Raw genomic sequence first — 16715 nt, forward strand, 5'->3', positions numbered from 1 at the left:
CCTTAATTTTAATTTTAATTTTCTTTAATTGAAATTGTTCAAACAAAATCCCTTGCTGGCACATTCATTTGAATATATGCAGTGAGTTAGTGGCACCTGAAGAACTCAGCGTGTGCGCACCCTGCGATGATGCGCGGTCCGGGCAGGCTGCATTAGTACAATATATCTTGCCTACTGGACTGCTACATCTGCAATCGCCATTCTACCAGAATCGTGAGCCCTGCTGTTCATAGTGTAGATCGAAGGCAGTGGTCAGCACAGTCATGCAGGAATGCTTTTTGTCACATCATTTAACAAAATCTGAGGACATAAAGTACAATTGTCTCTGCATTAAATAAAGCAAGGCTGAATTCCATGCTGTCCATAGTGTGGATTGAAAGCTGAATTCAAGTTGTGAACCCTGCTGTCAGCAGTGTAGATCGAAGGCAGTAGTCAGCACAGACATTGAGGAATGCTTTTTGTCACATCCTTTAACAAAACCTGAGGACATAGAGTACAATTGTCTCTGCATTAAATAAAGCAAGGCTAAATTCCATGCTGTCCGTAGTGTAGATTGAAAGCTTAATTCAAGTTGTGAACCTAGCTGTCCGCAGTGTAGATCGAAGGCAGTAGTCGATACAGACATAAGTCTGTGGTGCTGTGCGGTGGGTTCGCAGGGGGCCTGTGTTGAGTAGACCCGTGGTCATGGCGGCAGCCACATGGCAGGGTGAGGGCCATCGCTCTGGTAGACTCTTTTGTCTCTACACAAGTGAACCACGCCCAAGGCGTGGCCTATGTATGTATAGTCTTGGAAAACTGTCAAGATCGGGGGCGGGTCATTGTATACCATCTTCGTAGATCTGTGGACTTTACTCCGGGAGCTTGGAATTCCACCCCACTCCTGAATATGTTAATACTACTCCACACCCAGACTTTTGCACAGGTCCGGTGTAGTAACTCTGGTTCACTGACGGCACGATTCCCCGTTGACAGGGGGGTAAGGCAGGGGTGTGTCTTGGCACCCACCCTGTTTTGCCTCTATGTCAACGGGGTAATCGCACATTTGGACGCGGTACAGGACAGTGATGCCCCAAAGCTCGCAGGGTCTAGGATTGCAGCAATCCTGTTTGCGGATGACACGTACTCCTTTCCAAAATCCCTATGGGTATTCAATGTGTCTTGGACGGGTTTGTTTCTTTTTGCAAAGAGCAGGGTTTGGAAATTAACACCTTAAAAACTAAATACATGATTTTTAATCCCCCCGCAACAACTCGCCCAAACCCTATGATAGACGGTGTTAGACTAGAAAGGGTCCACAATTTTGACTACCTAGGGCTTACCCTAAAAGAATCATTCACTTGGGTCCAACATGAACTGAAATCGCACCTTAAGATGACACAGATAGCGGGGGGCATACTGAAACTCCTAAGCAGGTCATCATATAAACCGCTTGGCCCCCCACTAGAAATCTACAAATGGCGGGCGTGTGGGGCAGTGTCCTACGGGGCCGAGTTATGGGGTTTTAAAACTGGTTAAGCTCTCACTGTCGTGGAGAATAGATTCTTAAGGCAACTGACAGCTCTGCCCATGAGTACCCCGCTAGTCCCGTTAAGACTGGACCTTGGTATCAGACCTATTGAGGAGGAACTGGCTCTCAGACCCCTAACCTTTTGGAGGAGACTCTGGGTAACCCCAGAGTTATCCGAATATAGGCAAGAACTAACTGAGGGACTGGGTTTGCCTAACGCGGGCAGGCTTCCTTGGCTAAAATATGTTAGGATGGAACTTGAGAAACTCAGACTTGCGCCGCTGTGGTCAGACCCGGAGCATACTTGTGCCAGCATTTAACGAAATCAACTGGTACAGCTGTTCCGGGAAAACCGCATGGCCCAGTTGTCATCCAGCACCAAATTGGACTCTCTTACAGACAGCTTCCTTACAATTAGGACTCATACTTTTTAGAGCGAGTGTTGGATGACATCAGCCCTGCTGTTTTGAGGAAGCTTTTTTTACAATGGCGGCATGGTTCGTTACCTATCAGATCCTTTACGTCTGACTGGTCCGCACTATTGCCGAAAAACTGCCCAGGGTGTACCGAAGCTTTAGAGAATGAGGTTCATGTTGTTTTCTTTTGCCCTGCCTACTTAAACCCGAGACGGAGATGGATTATTCCAATCTGTAAAAATCTGGGGCTAAGTCACTGCCAACAGACGCACAGATTTTTAAAGACGGATCTTTCTCCGACTGTGTTTTTCACTGTTATAAAGTTCATAGCAGCGATGTGGAATATCAGAAGGGCATTAGTGGTTAACCGATAAACTAGAACACAGAAGGCACACAATTGAATCCTACAGGGGTTGGAACTAGAACTAGCAGGGCACGCGGGACAATTGTTAAGCTTGGGAAATTCATATTGATATGAAATGGCATTTTAATGTTGTTTTTTAAAAACATTTTTTTTAATGTTTCATTCAAACTGTTTTATTGTTGTGTTCTTATATGACAATTTCTTGTCGAAATAAAGATTTCAAGGCAAGGTATACTCTTACGCCGCAGTTACGTATGTTGTACCAGCCCACTCCGCTTCAGCTTCAAGGGAGGGACAATACAGCTACATGACCGAGATATGCCACAGTGTCTGAGATAATATAGTTGCATTCACTCTGCAGTACACTACACGTATCAATACTATATCTCCACATGGAAAGGTTTGTTGTTTGTATAGTAAGTTGTGTACAGCGTATCACCGGTACATTTGGGATTGTGTAAATTATTGTAGATGTGTGAGTTTCCTCCCTTATACATAGTTGGTTGCCACATCGCTGAACATACAGCTATTGAGCAGTTGAGGGGATATAGTATTTTGGGAAGGTCAGTTGTCCAGTTTTGCGCTACCTCTGAGGTAGTAAGGGGGGAGTGGTCGGGGGTGGTTAGGGTGGTTGTTGCGCTGGGTGTTGTGATTTTGTGGGTGTCGGAGTGGCATGATTAGTACCTCTAGCACATATTCGTCTTTAGATATGGGCGTGAGTTGGGTATAATTCACGCGGTAGACAGTCGACCTCCTTACACCAGTTAAATGTTGATGTTAATTTGTTACTAGTAATTGGGGCTATCATCTGTTTTTAGGTAGCATTGAAGATTTGGCTGGTTGTTGAAAATATGGGGAAGTGGTTTTTCGTGTTTTTTTTCAACGGGAACGCCTAGTTTGTGTATCATTAGCCTTAGTTGTGGTTCTGGTTTGTGGTGATATTGTTGGCGGAAGGAATCAATGAAAGAGTGGTGATATTTGCAGTTTTTACTAGGTGTAGAATGGGATGATAATTAAAAAAGACAGAAAAAAACAGATATGCTTAATGGACATTATAATTAGAAATTAGCATTTAAAAAACCTTTCAAATTCACTGCAAAAAAAAGATCATAGGTTTCAGGTATGTTATAGTTAGGAATTAGCATTTAAAAAACCTTAGGAATTCACAAAAAAAACATAGGTTTCAGGGGTGTTATTGTTAGCTGGACATTTCACTCATACAAAACCATTGAAATTACTCCGTTATAGTTAGTTCTACTAACTATAACTCGCGTGCCCACAACCCACTGCTGATTTCTTTCTTAGTCTTTTTGGAGAGCGCACGTATTTCGCAAAGGTTAGGTGACTTCGTCATTATTGATTTAAATACTTCACTCACGCACACACCCACCTACACTTTAACACCAACAATCTATCTGCCTTTTACGTAGGATAGTGTTTTAAAAGGATAGTTTAGGCACTAGCAGAGATGGCATATTGTTTGGATGAATGCTGCCCAGGCCCTAAATCTGTTTCTGGAGTCCAGCTCTGAGGCAGGATCAGAGATTGAGACAGCGGATACCGAGACAGCATCTGAGGGAGAGGACAATGGAGCCGAATCTGGGAGTGACTTTTCAGTTGGCGCAGTTCCATCCATGACTCATCATCCAGCGATTCTGAAGGAGATGATGTCTGTCATGCTGTCCCTTTGCCACCACTGTCTGAGCAGCAGGACACCTGTAACAGGTTAGAGCAACCCAGTGTGCAGGCACGTGCGGCCGCAAGCATAGAAGGAGTGCTGTCTTGAAAGCCTCCCAATTTTGTTCAGCCCCAAATTCCGCCTCCCTCTGGTGACGCTGGATATAAAGTAGATACAGCAAATTGTTTGCCAATTGACTACTTCCATCTCTATTTTGGTGTTGACTTCCTAGACGAAATTGTGCAGCAAACAAATTTGCGTGCCAAACAATTTCTGAGGGAGCAAGGAGGCACTCATGGGCCTCATTCTAGGGCGCGCAAGTGGACTCACACTTCTCTAGGGGAGTTGAAGATATTTTTGTGCCTCACGCTTAAAATGGGGTTAGTGCATAAAACAACCTTGCTCTCCTACTGGTCTACTTGCACGGTTTAATTAACCCCCATCTTCGCACCATACATGAGCAGAGATAGTTTTTTGTTATTGCAGCGCCTGCTGCATTTCAATGACAATTCTGCTGCATTGCCCCGGGACCATCCAGACCTTGACAGGTTGCTCAAAATTTAGCCTGTCGTGGAACTTTTGTCTGCCAGGTTTCCAGAGGTCTATAAACCTGGAAAGAATATAGCCATTGATGAGTCCTTCATCTTGTATAAAGGGCGACTGCTGTTTAGGCAGTACATTCAGAGCAAATGCGCTCGCTATGGCATGAAGCTGTACATGCTGTGTGATAGCTCGACTGGCTACGTCTACAGCTTGAGAGTGTTTACAGGGAAGGACACAACTCTTAATCCTGTAGGTTGCCCTCCCATGCTAGCGGTCACAGGAAAGATTGTATGGGAGCTTGTCCAGCCACTTCTTCACAAAGGTTATAACCTTTATGTGGACAATTTCTATACAGGAGTAGAGCTGTTCAGTGAGCTCTAAAAGCTGGCACTGTTGCTTGTGGTACAATTCATTGTCGTTTGCAAGAAGCTCCAGAAATCCCAGAGCACTGCGTTGCGTTCCAATGAACTGCTCGCAGTCAAGTTCTCAGATAGTCGTGACGTGTACGTGCTCAGAACAATTCATGCTGAGAGCACTTCCTCTGTCACAAGTTGGGGTTAGATGGCCAAAGTCCACAAGCCCACCTGTATACTTAAATACAACAAGTACATGGTCGGAGTGGAGAAGAACAACCAGGTTCTTCAGCCATACAATGCAAGTCATAAAACTCGCACTTGGTATAAGAAACTGTTTACGCACCTGATCCAGATGGCAACATACAATGCGTTAGTTGTATATCGTGAGACCACTACAGGAAGATACGTGTCTTCCCTTGACTTTCAGTTGTCTGTGATTGAAAGTCTTACTGCTACAGAAGCATAAGCCTCCACTTCATTTGTTCTGGAGGACGTGGCAAGGCAGCAGGAGCGACACTTTGTAGATAAAGTTCCTGCAACACCCGAAAAGGAGTGACAATGTTGTCGTTGTTAAGTGTGCTCAATGCAGAGAAAGAGGCAGGAGGCTCGTGTTTACTGTCCCCAGTGCGCAAGTAAATCTGCCTTCTGTTTTCCTACTTGCTTTATATTGTATCACACGGTAATCAGACATAATATCGAAATTATTATATCGAACTGACATAATATCGAACATTAAATATCGTAGGGCAAAAATATCGAACTAAAAAATATCGTATACAAAAATATCGTAAATAGTATGTTTACAATAATATTGAAAGTAATTATATCGGAAGACAAAATATCGAATCAAAAAAATATCGTATAATAGTAAATAATAGTAAAAAATATGCATATTAAGTTAATATTTTATTGAAATCAGTTAATGTTATTGAACAAAAAATATTTTACATTTTTTTTATCTTATAATAATTATAAAAACATATATATTTTTAGGAGCGGGTTATTGGGTTTATAGGGGATAAGGGTGGGGAGTGTTTTAAAAATATATGTTTAAAAAAATATATATTTCTAAAATATAATATATTTTTATAAATATTTATATAATGATTATAAAATTAAAAAAAACTATTTTAAAATTAAAAAAAAAATCGAATTTAGAAATTCGAAATTTAAAAAAAATATTTTACACATTTTGAAAAATATATGTATTAAAAAAAATTGCGAAATATTGATTATATAATTTAAATATTTATATAATTTATATAAAAACGTAAAAATTTTACTAAATACAAAAAAAAATCGAAATTCGAAATTCGAAATTTAAATAAAATATGTAAAGATTTTGAAAAATATGTGTATTCATAAAATTACCAAAATATAGATTATATATTTATTAATAAATATATAATAATTAGAAATATAATACAATATATAACAAATTAAAAAATCTAAAAATAATTTATACATATATTTTTATTAATTTTTAGGGTTCAGGGTCAGTTTTCAGTTTTTGGGTAAAGGGGTATTTTTAGGGTTCTGGGTCAGTTTTCAGTTTTTGGGTAAAGGGGTATTTTTAGTGTTCAGGGTCAGTTTTCTGTTTTTGGGTAAAGGGGTATTTTTAGGGTTCAGGGTCAGTTTTCAGTTTTTGGGTAAAGGGGTATGTTTTTGTGTTCAGGGTCAGTTTTCAGTTTTTGGGTAAAGGGCTATTTTTAGGGTTCAGGGTCAGTTTTCAGTTTTTGGGTAAAGGGGTATTTTTAGGGTTCAGGGTCAGTTTTCAGTTTTTGGGTAAAGGGGTATTTTTAGGGTTCAGGGTCAGTTTTCAGTTTTTGGGTAAAGGGGTATTTTTAGGGTTCAGGGTCAGTTTTGAGTGGGAATAGTAAATTATATTTAATTAGTGTCCAGCACATACTTCAATTTAATGTAGACTGGAGTGGGAATAGTAAATTATATTTAATTAGTGTCCAGCACCTACTTCAATTTAATGTAGACTGGAGTGGGAATAGTAAATTATATTTAATGAGTGTCCAGCACCTACTTCAATTTTATGTAGACTGGAGTGGGAATAGTAAATTATATGAAATTAGTGTCCAGCACCTACTTCAATTTTATGTAGACTGGAGTGGGAATAGTAAATTATATTTAATTAGTGTCCAGCACCTATTTCAATTTTATGTACACTGGAGTGGGAATAGTAAATTATATTTTATTAGTGTCCAGCACCTACTTCAATTTAATGTAGACTGGAGTGGGAATAGTAAATTATATGTTTTTGTATTTTTAAGGGGTATTTTTAGGGTTCAGGGTCAGTTTTCAGTTTTTGGGTAAAAGGGTATTTTTAGTGTTCAGGGTCAGTTTTCAGTTTTTGGGTAAAGGGGTATTTTTAGGGTTCAGGGTCAGTTTTCAGTTTTTGGGTAAAGGGGTATTTTTAGTATTCAGGGTCAGTTTTCAGTTTTTGGGTAAAGGGGTATTTTTAGGGTTCAGGGTCAGTTTTTTGTTTTTGGGTAAAAGGGTCTTTTTAGTGTTCAGGGTCAGTTTTCAGTTTTTGGGTAAAGGGATATTTTTAGGGTTCAGGGTCAGTGTTCAGTTTTTGGGTAAAGGGGTATTTTTAGGGTTCAGGGTCAGTTTTCAGTTTTTGGATAAAGGGGTATTTTTAGTGTTCAGGGTCAGTTTTCAGTTTTTGGGTAAAGGGTTTTTTTTAGGGTTCAGGATCAGTTTTCATTTTTTGGGTAAAGGGGTATTTTTAGGGTTCAGGGTCAGTTTTCAGTTTTTGGATAAAGGGGTATTTTTAGTGTTCAGGGTCAGTTTTCAGTTTTTGGGTAAAGGTTTTTTTTTAGGGTTCAGGGTCAGTTTTCAGTTTTTGGGTAAAGGGGTATTTTTAGGGTTCAGGGTCAGTTTTCTGTTTTTGGGTAAAAGGGTATTTTTAGTGTTCAGGGTCAGTTTTCAGTTTTTGGGTTAAGGGATATTCTTAGGGTTCAGGGTCAGTTTTTAGTTTTTGGGTAAAGGGGTATGTTTTTGTGTTCAGGGTCAGTTTTCAGTTTTTGGGTAAAGGGCTATTTTTAGGGTTCAGGGTCAGTTTTCAGTTTTTGGGTAAAGGGGTATTTTTAGGGTTCTGGGTCAGTTTTCAGTTTTTGGGTAAAGGGGTATTTTTAGTGTTCAGGGTCAGTTTTCTGTTTTTGGGTAAAGGGGTATTTTTAGGGTTCAGGGTCAGTTTTCAGTTTTTGGGTAAAGGGGTATGTTTTTGTGTTCAGGGTCAGTTTTCAGTTTTTGGGTAAAGGGCTATTTTTAGGGTTCAGGGTCAGTTTTCAGTTTTTGGGTAAAGGGCTATTTTTAGGGTTCAGGGTCAGTTTTCAGTTTTTGGGTAAAGGGGTATTTTTAGGGTTCAGGGTCAGTTTTCAGTTTTTGGGTAAAGGGGTATTTTTAGGGTTCAGGGTCAGTTTTGAGTGGGAATAGTAAATTATATTTAATTAGTGTCCAGCACATACTTCAATTTAATGTAGACTGGAGTGGGAATAGTAAATTATATTTAATTAGTGTCCAGCACCTACTTCAATTTAATGTAGACTGGAGTGGGAATAGTAAATTATATTTAATTAGGGTCCAGCACCTATTTCAATTTAATGTAGACTGGAGTGGGAATAGTAAATTATATTTATTTAGTGTCCAGTAACTAATTGATATATATGTGGATTAGTTTGGGAAGAGTTGTTAATTTATGTATAATAAAATAATATATATTATTTTTGTGTATGGGAAAAAATACATTTTTATGATATTAATAGTAAAACACACACTTAATAAATTTTTTCAAACAACATAAATTTATTACGTATTGTATAATTTGCTGAGTAAATTATTTTCAACATATATTATTGACATTTGTGAAAAATTTATATTTTTTAAACAAAAACATTATATAAATGTAAAAACATTTTTTAAATGATAAAAATAAAACATAGTATTGTTTAATGTCATATCACATTTTTATAGTGTTACATATGTTCTTAGTAAATACAATTATTTTATTAATATTAATATTTAATATATTAATAATTAATTATTTAAACAATGTATTTCGATACATTTTATTTTTAACATAGGTTTCTTTATGTACATTTTGAAAATTGTCATAACAAAATTTTGTAACATTACATTCAATTTTTCAAATTTTTTAAATTAGTATTCAACATTTTGTTATTATATTTATTTTTACAGTTTTACTACATATTTCACAATTATTTAATATAAGGAGAAAAAAACATTGTGTTAAATATTGTACTAATTTTGCAAATATTGAAGGTCATTTTACACAGATTAATTAATATATTTGTCATTATGGACTATTTTGTTGCTTTTGGGTCTTTTATTTTGTAACCGGGTTAGGTCGTTTTGTGTGATTTGGATGGAGAGCAGCTCGCGGTTGGGAGAAACTTAACGTCGCTTAAGGTAAGGTTTGTTTTATATGTTTTATGTGTATTTAATGTTATTTTTGAGACTAGTGTGGTGATATTTATTGTTGTTAGATTTAAGTGAGTCGTATTACAGGATTTATTATTGTTTATTAACGTGTGGTAGGTACACGTAGTTTTACCGTTTTTTAGGCTTGTTTGGAGAGTTACTATATAGATGTTTAAAGTATAAGTATTAGGAATATAATGTTAATACTAATGTTAGTAGTTGTTTATGTGTAGTTTTATGTGGGTGGGAATGTATGTTTTATATGTTTCTGTTCTAGGTGTTTGCCATTTCAGAAGGAGCGTTTTTTTTTAAGGAAGTGTTTGTTAGTTTTATTAACTACTGCATTTCTAACACTTCTTCAAACTTTTCGGTTTTCCTGGAGCGTTTATTTTATTTTTGAAAAATCTTCGGGATTTTTATGGTTGATCAAAGGATCTTCGTTGGATGGATTATCAATTTTTGGTACATTTGCATTTTTGCATTTTTTTTTTTGGGAACATTTTACACTACCTGGATTATTTTGGGGGAGAAGGATTTCCTGGATTGTCGACATGCATGGTGAGTTATTTTTTTTTAATATTTTGTGGGTGGGTAATGTATTTATAATTTTTGTTCTGTGTTATAGTAATGCATTGTAAGTAATGTGTGCATATTTATGTCAAAAAATATGAAATATATTGCATACATTTAAGAGTTTTGAAAATAAAGATTTTGATGTTGTTTTAATTGCTTAGGTTCCATTTCTATGTACTTGTTTGGTGGTATTATTTATTTAGAGTAGTGTTTTGGCAATTAAGTTTAGGTATTCAATTCCTTTAGTACTAGGGTATAACTTTACTTGTTGTTCTAGGTATTTGTGCATTTGTTTGGTTTGTTTAGATGTTTTAGGGACTAGTTCAGTAATGGATTGTTCCATTCTAAACTCCTGGTAGCTTTGTTCTTTTTGAAGGCATTTAATGAATGTTTGTAAACTTGGTTTAGTTCTGCCAGTTGACTGTATAAAGGCATTGTGCCAACCTTCCACTGCGTTATTTGTTTTAGATTCTCCGCTTAAGGTGCTTTTGTAAACGTTCCACCAGGGTATTAGGAATTTAGGATTTCTTCTGTGGCCAGATCTATGGAGTCTGCCTACCCAGGTGTCTTCAAAGTAGTCCAAAAATGGACTCAGTTTTGCTTCATTTTGTTTATAAAAGGGGCTATCTATTAGAATGTTGCAGTGTTTTGCTACGTCTGTTTCTGGGACATAAGCTAGTGCAATGAGTTTTTTTATTTGATATGCAAAAGATGAGTTTGTTGCATATTCTATACTTAAGGTTGTCTTTTGTAGATGCCTCCATAGACACTGGTTTAAATGGTAGTAGCAGCCTTGAATGCAGGTATGGGGGTGTAATTTCAATATGCTTGAAAGCATTGCTTGTTCAAAATCTAGGATTATTTTTTCTGGGGAATAGTCATTAGTTTTTTGTTTGATTATATTTAATAATTCCATATATGTGGAATTCGTTTTATTTGGTAGTAGTGCATAAAGAAGAGGTATGTTGCAGTTATTATATAGGCCATGTATGGTGTATAATTGGAAAAATGGTTTGGGACAAATGTTAAAAGTCCCGTCCATCATCCAATATTGAGTTTGCTGAAGTTTTATTAAGTTAATATTTGTTCCAAAAATTATGTTATGTTATGTTATGTTATGTTATGTTATTTATTCTTTTGTATAGCGCAACGGTTACTCAAAAAGAGTGTCCCGGCGCTATATTAGTCTTTTATCGTTGCTTTCATTGTCGTAAATGATAAATGGTTGTTTGTTTAGAGTTATGGTTTGGTTGGCATTTAAACTTATATCACTATATGTTCTTGGAGGTGTTGTGGTAGTAGTAGTACTTTTTTTTGTTCGTGCTATAGTTCTTTTTAGTGCACGAACATTTGGCATCTGTGTTGTTGCTGTTTTAGGAATTTGGGGAATTTCTTCTTTTAATATGACACTGGTTGGTTTTTGGGAACCTGTGCTTGCTTCTTTTATGTTTTCTAATGCTGTTCTAACTTCTATTTCTGTTATGTTTGGTGGGTGGTTGTGTTCCCTTGTATAAAGTACAGTTGCTTCTCTAGTTGTTGCCCTTCCATAACACTTGTTAGAATAATATTTGCAACATTTCCAATTTACTTTCAACCCATATTGTTTCTCCTGGGTATAAGTGTAACCCATGTAGCAGAGTAATAGCTTTCCTTTCTGGCTGGTCACAAATTCTGCTCCTTCAGTCATTTTGTTGTTTGTAAATTTACAAGAGATATATTTATTAGTTATGTAAATGGTCATGTTTGTGTATAAAAATAATTAATTAAACAATACTTTAGTATATACTTACAATTTGTTCAAATCTGTGAAATATTTTGATATGCTTTGTTCTTCGGTTGTTGACTGTATTTTCTGTTTGTCTCTGATCTGTAAGGTAAAAATAAGAGTAATTTTAATGATTTGCTTTTGTAGATTTTTAGAGTTTCAGGGCCAATTTTTAAATAAATTTGGCTGCTAATTACTTTAGGATATTATAAAAATTTGTGAATATACTTACTTTGTTACTTTTAGATAGGACGTTGGAGTAGAGTTGTCTGTTATTTCTTAGTAGAGTATTCTGTAGTAGTATCTGGGGAAAAAAATATTTTTTAGAAATGTTAGCATGTCTTTAGGTTTTTAACATTTTATCTGTTACTTTCGTTATTATATATACACACTTATTTTGTTATATCTTTGTGAATTGGTAATTTATTTTCTTGTTTTTGACAGTAGAGTTTTGTGTAGTTTTAGGAGGGAAAAAAAGTAGACATTTGGTATTAATTAGAACATGTGCTGTTTTTGGCGTTTTAACTCTTAGTTTTGTATTTGGAGGTACTTACTTTGTAAGTGTTCTTTTTGATTGTATAATGTTGTTGTTTGTTCTTTTGTAGTATAGTCTTATGTAGTCGTTTCTGAAATACAAATTTTCCTATGTTTTAGAAATGTAAACCAGCGTTTCATTTTAAACATGTTACTACTTAATGAAGATGTTGAATATACTTACTTAGCTTTGTGTATCTTTCGTTCTCAGAGTATTTTTCTCTGTTTGTTGTCTGTCGAATTGTCTGTAGTGGTAGTAAAACATAGAAAGGAGATATGTATAATTAGTTACAAAATGTCCTCATTTATTTGGATTTTAGCTTTTAATTTAGTGAGTCATTATACTTACTTTGTTAGTTGTATCTTTTTGTTTGAGTTCTGTATTCTTGTATTTGTTAGGATAGTTATCTGCAGCGTTAGAAGAGAAATAAAAAAGTATAGGATTTTAATAATATGGTTTGTATGTTATTAAAAAGATTTAAATGTGTTTTACTTATAGACAATATATTTACACATTTTAGCGTTTTATTTAATTATAAATCAGTTGTGTGGTATATCTTAGTATACTAATCTGTAGTTAATTGAGAAATGGAAAAGTGCATATTTAGTAATTAATTTACATTTTAGTAGTAAAATATATTTATATTATTTGATTTACTTACTTGAAAGTCATGAATCAATTCTTCTAATTTTGATCTTCTTGTTGTTGTAGTGCAATTCATCCATAGATGTGTCTCCTTTCGTTTTTTTTAGCATGTGGTTTGTGTTTAATGGATAATTGTTTATATAGAGTATTGTAATTAGCAATTAGTTTGCTATTGGTTAATTTAGTATTTCTGTGTGTTTATTGGTTAGTTAGTATATTTGAATTTCGGTTAGGATTTTCATGTTGTTAGATAAGGTTAATGTAATTTATTTATGATTACAAGAAAATAAAAGAAATATTTTTAAATATTTTGGAAATATAAATAATAATTATTATATGTTGTTGAATTAAAAAATTTCTTTAAAATGTATAAATAAATGAGAGGTGTTTATTTTATAGAAAATAATAATTTTTGGCGATAGTAATTATGTTTATATACATATTTAATATTATCGATATATTTTAAATTACGATATTATTGTGGACGATATTAGTGAAATCGATATTTTAGTACTAGTGTATACATTTTAATGTGATCGATATTTATGGTCTTCGATATGTATGTATTCGATAATTTTGACATCGGTGTTTATGTATATCGATATTATGTTTCCGATATTTTGGTATATGTATAGTTAAGTATAGGATGTCGATATTAATGCTTCCGATATATTTGTGTCGATATTTTAGTATCTCGATAATGTGTCTTTCAAAAATATGTCAGTGATTCGTATCACACTAAAGCAAAATACTGGGAAAATGACTGAGGTGGAGCTGCCAATAGGTTAACCTTTCAATTGGAGTGAATGGACACCTACTGTCTGTGGGACACTCCTTCACTATGCAAGCAGCTGCAGGATATTTCTTCATCTACTTCATGATATCATGGACTTCTCAACACCTTTATCTGCTTTCAGAACGTGGTAGTTGTTTTGTTCACCAATTGACAAGTGCATTATAGTCCCCACTCTGCACATACTCCCACATGAGTGAGGCACCATTTTTATCGGGAGACCTTGGGGAACACTGGTTAGTTGGAAATGCGTTTCTGCCATGCGATGCCACAACATTCCCACACAAAAATGTGTTGAAAAAGTGATTTTTTCAGCTAAATTTGAGTTTTGCAGGGAGTCTGGGTAAGAAAACTTTGGGGGATCCACGCAAGCCATACCTCCTTGGAACCCCCCGGGTATTTAGTTTTCAGAAATGTGTGGGTTTGATAGGTTTCCCTAGCTGGCCGCCGAGCACCGGGCCAAAAACTGATGTAACCCCCCTTTCAAAACCAGATTGTTTTATGATAGGCAATTTTAATGTCATCTCAATACGTTTTGGGCCCTAGCCTGTCGCGGGTACTTGGGCCTCCCACACAAGTGTTGTACCATTTTTCTCAGAAGACTTTGGGGAACATGGGGTGGGTGGACTTTTGTGGATGTACGCAGATTCCAGAACTTTCCACCACAGAAATGTTAGGAAAATGTGTTTTTATGACAAATGTTTAGGTTTGCAAGGGATTCTGGGTAACAGACCCTGTTGAGAGCCAGCCAGGTAACCCCATCCTGGATTCCCCTGTGTGTCTAGTTTTCAAAAATGTATAGGTTTGCTAGGTTTCCCTAGGTGCTGGCACAGCTAGGGTTCAAAATCTACATCTAGGCACTTAGTTGAAACAGGGTCCGTTTTCATTGCGCAAATGTGGCATGTCCACGTTGCGTTTTGGGCGTTTCCTGTCACGGGTACTTGGGCCTCCCACACAAGTGAGGTGCCATTTTTATTGGAAGAATTTGAGCAACTCGGGGTCAGTGGAATTTTGTGGATCCACGCAGAATTCAGAACTTTCCACCACAGAAATTTGAGGAAAATGTGTTTTTTTGACATTTTTTTAGGTTTGCAACGGATTCTGGGTAACAGAACCTGGTGAGAGGCAGTCAAGTCACCCCATCCTGGATTTCCCTGGGTGTCTAATTTTTAAAAATGTATAGGTTTGATGGGTTTCCTAAGGTGCCAGCAAAGCTAGGGTTCAAAATCTCCAGCTAGGCACTTTCTTGAAAAAGGGTCAGTTTTCACTGCAAAAATGTGGTGTGTCCATGTTGCATTTTGGGCCGTTTCCTGTGGCGAATACTTAGGACTCCCCCACAAGTGAGCTATCATTTTTATCGGAGGAGCTATCATTTTTATCGGAAGACTTTGGGGAACAAGGGGTGGGTGGAATTTTGTGGATCCACGCAGATTCCAGAACTTTCCACCACAGAAATATGAGTGATATTTGTTTTTTAAACTTTTTTTAGGTTGGCAAGGGATTCTGGGAAACAGAACCTGGCGAGAGGCAGTCAAGTCACACAATCCTGGATTCCTCTGGGTGTCTAGTTTTCCGAAATATATAGATTTGATAGGTTTCCCAAGGTGCCGACAGAGCTAGGGTTCAAAATCTACAGCTAGGCTTTTTGTTGGAAAAGGGTTCCGTTTTCACTGCGAAAATGTGGTGTGTCCATGTTGTGTTTTGGGCCGTTTCCTGTCGCGGGTACTTGGGCCTTCCACCCAAGTCAGGTACCATTTTTATCACAAGACTTTCGAGAATGCGGGGTGGGTGGAATTTTGTGTATTAACGCAGATTCCAGAACTTTCCACCACAGAAATGTGAGGAAAATGTGCTTTTGGACAATTGTTTAGGTTTGCAAGGGATTCTGGGTAACAGAACCTGGTGAGAGGCAGTCAAGTTACTCCATCCTGGATTCCCTTGGGTGTCTAGTTTTTTTAAAATATATAGGTTTGTTAGGTTTCCAAAGGTGCCGGCAGAGCTAGGGTTCAAAAACTACAGCTAGGCAATTTGCCAAAAAAGGGTCGTTTTTCACTGTGAAATTGTCATGTGTCCACCTTGGGTTTTGCATCGTTTTCTGTTGTGGGCACTATGCCTACCCACACAAGTGAGATACCATTTTTCTTGGAAGACTTTGGGGAACGTAGGGTGGGTGGAAATGTGTGGATCCACGCAGATTCCAGAACTTTCCACCACAGAAATGCAAGGAAAATTTGTTTTTTTGACAATGTTTTAGGTTTGCAAGTGATTCTAGGTAACAGAACCTGGTGGGAGCCAGTCAAGTCACCCCATCCTTGATTCCCCTGGGTGTCTAGTTTTCAAAAATGTATAGGTTTGCTAGGTTTCCCTAGGTGCCGGCAGAGCTAGGGTTTTAAAACCTTCCGCTAGGCAAGAAAACATTGCAAGACGCTGCTCAGTTTTTGGCTCTGGGTTCGTCGTGTTCTTGGTGAACCTACAAGTCCTATATATCCCCACAACCAGTAAAGTCCAGTAGATGTAACGGTATATTGCTTCCAAAGAGCTGTCATAATTTGAAGAAGTTACAGGTAAAAATGTTGACACATAAGGCTGTTTTTTCAACCAATTTTCCATTTTTCCTATATTTAACTGTTAGTTTCTATTAAGAAACCTTGATAGATTTACACAAATGAACCCTTGCTGGTATCAGCATTTTGTCTACTTTTCTAAAATGTATAGATGTCCAGGATCCATTATTAATTTCATACCCATTTCTACCATTAACTGGAAGGAGGTAGAAAGCACAAAAAATAGCAAAAATAGGCTATGTCACAGAAAAATGCCAGAACTGTGTAAAATGTTTTGGTTTTCTGACAAATGTCTGTCATTCCCTAAAAGCTGTGAAAATGCAGATTTTCAGCCCCACAAACCTTTTTTTGATACCATTTGCAGGGGAAAACCCAGACACTTTCATATGCTGGACTTTTTTCCCATTTTTACCCAAAAAATCAAAATCAAAATTTAGCTGCATTTTGGCTAAAATCTGGGACCCCTCAAGGGAAATCCAAAGACCCTGGATACCTTTAGAATTCTCATGATGTTGGAAGAA

Source organism: Lissotriton helveticus, chromosome 8, assembly GCF_964261635.1.
Source record: "Lissotriton helveticus chromosome 8, aLisHel1.1, whole genome shotgun sequence".
NCBI lineage: Eukaryota > Metazoa > Chordata > Amphibia > Caudata > Salamandridae > Lissotriton > Lissotriton helveticus.